At 49.9% G+C, this 6,000-nt stretch overlaps 1 protein-coding gene across 1 annotated transcript in view; it reads right to left on the bottom strand.

Annotated features, from left to right (window-relative positions):
* FAM193A (family with sequence similarity 193 member A) overlaps positions 1–2,823 on the bottom strand; it is a 76,139-nt gene extending 73,316 nt beyond the window's left edge. The window contains exon 1 of the mRNA XM_050710236.1: positions 2,813–2,823. The gene's annotated coding sequence lies outside the window, so the exon portion shown is untranslated. The remainder of the gene's footprint in view (positions 1–2,812) is intronic.
* Between the last annotated feature and the right edge of the window lie 3,177 nt (positions 2,824–6,000).

Genomic DNA, 6,000 nt, shown 5'->3' on the forward strand with positions numbered 1-6,000 from the left:
CCAGGAAGATTCCATTAGGAGTTGCCCACTTGCAGCCCACAACAAGACGTTGCACGTACTCTAATGCAGAATTTAGCCTACAGTCTTAAAAATAATATTCCAGATAAGACACATAAAAGCCTCAATTAAAACGTATTTGTTAGCTGTAACAGTCTCAGCTCGAATTTTAATACTGGCACATGCGCTTTTAGTTCCAACCATAAATAAAGCCATTTTAGAACTCTGTTCAAGCCGTTCCATAAAACGTACTGAATGCATACCTTATCCTGAAAATTACTGACAGACAAGAATGCAGAACACACACAGTATCATTTCTCAAACCTCTCATTTCATTCTGTACTTCAGACGAGTTTTGGAAGAAGCATTTAAAGAAGCTTCAACAGAAGAACGCGCCCAGAACATCCAGCATGGATGCTCTAATATCAGGGAAGTGATGAAAGATGGAAACAAAGCATGCTAACCGCTAGAAAACACCACTGGAAATTAGAAATCGTGCCTTTTTATTAATAATTTTATATATGTGTGCTTTCAAAGACATTTGTCCAGCAGAGAACTGGCTGCTGTGTTCTCTTACCCACTAACAGGAACTTCAGAATATTCTGAGCAAGGTGAAAGTAAAGCAAGTCTGGGTACTACTTATAGCTATTAGCGTGTTGCTTACTCTCCATGCAGCCAAAACAAACATCGCACCTAATTTAGAAGTGATCAGTCATGTAAAATACACAGTTTTCTTTCTCAACTCCATCCAGAAGCAACATATGGCAGTCTTTCAGTCACAGAACGCAGCCTTGTTTTGACCACGTACCCCTAACTGGCGAATTCCCGGCCATTAAGGACAGCACGTTTTCAAGGACCTAACAGTCATTTAATGATGCTTTATCATTTAACTTTTTTCAAAGGCAAAATCTTAATCTTGTTCACTACTGGCAACTTCTTGCCACAACCACTGGTAAGGTATTGAAAATGTCAAGGAAGAGGTCACGGAATCCGGCATGGAGGGAGGAAGCAGCATCAACTTGAAAGGAGCATCTCTGAGTTTAAGCATTTCCCTTTTGGAAACTGAGCACTGGGGATTTATCTACCCTCATTATAACCCACCTCCAGCACTTACTGTTTCATTAAATGAGAAACCTGTCACAGGTTTATTCTAAGCTTAACTAATTGATCTGATAGATTTGTTAAGTCCCTGTCTGTCCATCAGTCTTCCGGATCACTTGTACCATACTAACAAGTAAAACACAAACATTTGATAAATTGCATACACATCTTAGAGTACAAGCAAAAAAAATCAACTAAGACAAAGTTACAACGTGTTCAAATTATGTGTTGTGCATACTTGAAAGAGTACAAATAACATATTGCTACAAGTCACATATCAATGTGTTTTCCTAGAAATCTAGTGCTGAAATACGGCATTTAACTTGGAAGATATACTCTCCAAGCGAAGACCCCTGAAGACTAAGAAATTTTATTAAGAACTGCCTAGTCTAAAAGGAAGAAGAAGTATGAAGCAGAAAATTTAGAAGCGATGCTGCCCTTAAAAGAGGAATTTCAGAAGAAGATCTGATCCAGTACAATCAGTTTCCAGCCAAAGTCCTGGACTACACCTAACCACAAGATACAAAGAGATCAAACTATCAGGGACAGTGAAGCCTTTGCTATTTGAATCACAGCAGTGAAGCACTCTGCTATCACTCCACTGCCCATTGTATTCCCCTTGCATTACCATGTTCATTCCAGCAATACCTAGGAACTTGTGCCTGCAAGAACTTGCCACCTAAGATGTAAAAGAAAACAAGATGCATCTTCCTGCACGACGTTTACCCAGAGCAGAGTTCAGTGATGACTGGCAAAGTTACAAATAGCTTGCGCATCTCTTCACCATTACGCACATCATTCTTCTGGATATCTAAGTCATAGAAGCGGTACTGTCCCAAACAGAAATTACACCTGAAATAAGCATCAGGTTAGGAGAGACATACAAAAATGGTTACTCTAAACCACTGCGGGCTTCAGGTAACTAAATATGATAGCACAAAAAGACGAGCGTTAAAGAAAAAACAAGTTAATCTACAAATACCAAATGGCTTGTCGACCAGCGAAACACAAAATAACGCTGACACCAAAACCAGCATTCATTACATCACGGTGTTTTAACCACCCCGTAACAGAAGAGCCATTTCTTCTGCTCCCCCCACATGTGCCACAAGTTTATGAGAACAAGAGGAAGCAGAGCAGGCTGCACGACACGCAGGGAAGCCTGAAGATGCTGTCAGCAGGAAATCCCTCTGTAAATACGACACCTAAACGCAACCTTTGTGCGGACAAAAAAATATGAGGTAACCTTTACGGGAGAAAAGCGCACCAACTTATTTACTCTTTTGTCACTCGAGCCAGCAGGACACCTTGCTAAAGGCTTAATCCTTCGGCAGTGCCTCGGAAGAAAGGCCCAGTGACCCACCCAACGTGCTCCTGACGGATTTCCCCCGTTTGATGCTGGATGCCGAGGGGTGCCCGGCTCTCCCCCCCGCGGCCGCTTTCCCTCCCGGCTCCTCCGTGAAGGAGGGGCCTGAGGCGAAGCCCCCCGCGGCGGGGGAGAAGGAAAAGGGGGGAGGGATAAAAGGAAAAGGGGGGGGGGGGGGACACCGGGCACCGCCCCCCCCAAACCCTTCGGGACCACCGCCCACCTTCTGAGGGGGGGTCCCCAAATCCCCCCCCTTCATAAAAAAGGGGGGGGAGGGGGTTCCCCACGCCCCCTTACGGCCCCCCCCCCGGCCCCTCAGGCCGCCCCTCGCGGCCGCCCCCTCCTCACCTCGCCCCCCGGCGCTCCGTTAGCGGCGGGCGGTGCCGGCAGGAGGCCGCCCCCGGCGCTCGGCGAGGCGGCCGCCGCCTGGCTGGCGGCCCGCACGGGGGCCGCTCCCGCTGCCGCCGCCGCCGCCGCCGCCGCTCCCGCTGCCGGTGCTGAGGCCCCGGCCCCGGCTTTGCCCAAGCCGCCGGCTCCCCCGCCGCCGCCCGGCCCCGGCCCGCCGGTGCTGCCGAGGCCGCCGCCCCGCTTGTTCTTCCGCCGCTTGGCTCCGCGCTTGGCGTCGGCCGGGCTCATGGCGCCTGGCAGCGGGCGGCGAGGAGGAGGAGGCGGAGGAGGGAGGGGGGTGGGGGGGGGCGGCGAGGAGCGGGGCGCGGCGCCTGTCACGGCCACGGGGCTGCCTCGGCCCCGGCGCCGCGGAGCGGAGTTACCGTCCAATATGGCGGACACAAGGGGAAAGTGATCCCCCTTTACGTCGCGGGGCTCCCCCTGGCGCTGACGGGAACCCGCTCCGCGGGGCACGCCGGGAAGGCGAGTTCTCGCTCCCGCCGTTTCCTTCTGTCTCTACGGGTAAAGGACTACACGTCCCGGCGTGCGCCGCGGGAGCGGGCTGGGCGCGGCCGCTGATGTCACCCGCCGCCGCGGGGCGCGCTGGGAGCTGTAGTCCCGCCCGACGCCGTTAGCCCCGCCGGCCGACGTTGCCACCCCGGTCAAGGGACTACACCGCCGCCCAGAAGCCGGCGAGCACCACGTGACGCGCGCCCCCGCGCCTTAAAGGGGACGCGGCCGCCGGCCGCTCCCACAGGGGCCGAGGCGCGAGGGGCTCCGCGCCGTGACGGGAGCCGGGCCGAGCCCCGGGCTCGCCGCAGGCAATGGCGGCCGCCTCCTGCGCTCCGCGTTCGCACAAGCACCACAAAGGCGCAGTCAAACGGCAGCACTGACCACGTCCCCTCAATAAAGAGTCACGGGGAAGCCACGTTTTGCCCCCGATGTGTGCAGGCTGTGGGCGCACGGAGGCGTCGAGTCCCCGTGGGGAGGCTCAAAATGGAGGTTGAGCCCCGTGGGCTGGTGGCACAGCGCCCTGCTCCTCACAGGGCCGGGTGGCGAGGAGAGCAGGCCACGCGCACAATGCGGCCAACCCAGCCCATGGCATCACCTCAGCCCGGAGCTCTTCCTCACCACTGGCCTCAAGTCCTGCTGTCTCTTTCTCCTGCGAAGCCACAGGAGAATCCCTTCACCTCACTCCGTTAACTTCCACGTACATCCCCCGCCATAAACTTCCACATAACCCCCCGGGTGCATCGTAAACCATCGGCCAGCAGCATTTCCTGAGATTGTTTTGCCCTGGTGGCACAACGTGCGGTCGCAGGGACGGACATGGAAAAGACAAAATGCTCCAGCGCTCTGCTTTGATCTGATGTGATGGCCTGACGTAAAGTTATAGGTGGGGTCATGAAACCTGGCGATGATTTACTGCAGTGTAAAAATCTCATCGCGTTGTTAAAATTTTGATGGCCTGTGTGGTAGCGGTGGTGGATCTGGCTATAGCTCGGAGACCCCGGAATATTTTCCTTCCATTCACTGCAGCCACACAGCACGGCTGGACAGCTGTTTGGCTGAAAGACACAATGCCCATAAAACATTTACAGGTCACAGAAAAGACGGCTCTGGAGCTTGGGAAGGGAAATGGAAGAAAGCACTTATTCCAGTGCATCCTGACGAGTGCTGGCAGCTCCGGTCATAGCCACCATCCATGCTGAAGCTGTTCCAGGCTTAGTTTGCCCTGATACGCATGAAGGAGCTTTGTAGGTACATGCAGGCAGCTGTGAAACCAGGAGAACATGTTTGTTCGTTATGTGGTCTAATAAATGGTGAGTTTTTTGGGGCAGGGCGCTAGCCTTCATGAACACGTTCAACACAGCGCGCACGGGGCTGTACCAACAAGAAACAGCAGAGACAACCGTAGGCTTACACAGAACTCACACGATTGTGCGCAGCATTTTGCCAGGAACAAATAAATTCCAGGCTTTGTCCTGTAAACTCAAATTTTACTCCATGTAACATCTCTTCTTAATACATGGTGTTATTTTCAGAGCACATATCTTTCATTTGAAAGGCTGACATGTCTTATTTTAATTTTATAAAGGCCAGCTTTATCTTCCTTTCAGAATTGTATTTTCATTTGGCCCCTGCTCATCTAACACCATGCTTCTGAAAGAAAGATTACAGCTCTGTCAGTCTCTCTGTCCTCTATGTGCTACAGATAAAAAACATTATTATGAGAAACTATTATAGTAAAATCACTCAACAACTGTACAGCAGCTAAAGTAATACTGCTTAGACTGACATCACAATGTTTAATTCCAATGCTCTCGTTATAGAAACATAAATGTTTTCCTTTTACTTTTCAGAAAATAAGGGTCATCCATAAGATTTTTTAAATTCAGTTTTCAACATTAAAGACAATTTGCAGTGCAGGACACAAAGTCTTAATAAACTGTCGAGGCCAGGGTCTTTTTTTTTTTTTTTAATCTGCAAGTAAATACTAGTGCTGGGGAAAATGAAGTACTTTTATGGCTTTGAACAGCACTCGGCTACCACACCTAATTTTTAACTTACAATTAGCTGCTGAGCCAGTAGGTTGTTTTAGAAATGAACTTGCCAGCTTGGTGGTGGATTTGAACATTGGTATGAACTGGAGCGAAAGGAAAAGGAAATTAATTTGCCTGCTGCAAAGACTTACAACCAAGATTCTTGCCCTTACTTGAATCAAATTATTTAAAATGTTCCACCTCATCCCTAGAAAAATAAAGCCAGTCATTTGAACAAACTAACTTTCATTTACCTCATTGTTAGTTTAAAGAATGGCATTACACTTCAAAATCCTTTTGGGGGAAAAATCATTTATACTCCTAAAGTTTTTCAAGTTTTCCAGGAACAACATTTATAAAAACTCACTGCATAAACAGTGCAGAATGCTGTAGTGCATTCAGATGGCCTTCCTTTGAACCAGCCGAGTTTCAGTAGCGTTGTGGTTTTATCTGTGAAGCATAAAGTCAATAAAAGGCTCTGTGGAGAGTCCTGCAGGTCACAGTTACCTTCAAGTTCTGCATTCACAATGCCAAGGGGTCTGGGATAACTCAGTATGGTTTTACCACCTCACTGGAATATTTGTGCTGGTCTCGTCTTGCACTCAC

This window comes from Cygnus atratus, chromosome 4, assembly GCF_013377495.2.
Source record: "Cygnus atratus isolate AKBS03 ecotype Queensland, Australia chromosome 4, CAtr_DNAZoo_HiC_assembly, whole genome shotgun sequence".
NCBI classification, from domain to species: domain Eukaryota; kingdom Metazoa; phylum Chordata; class Aves; order Anseriformes; family Anatidae; genus Cygnus; species Cygnus atratus.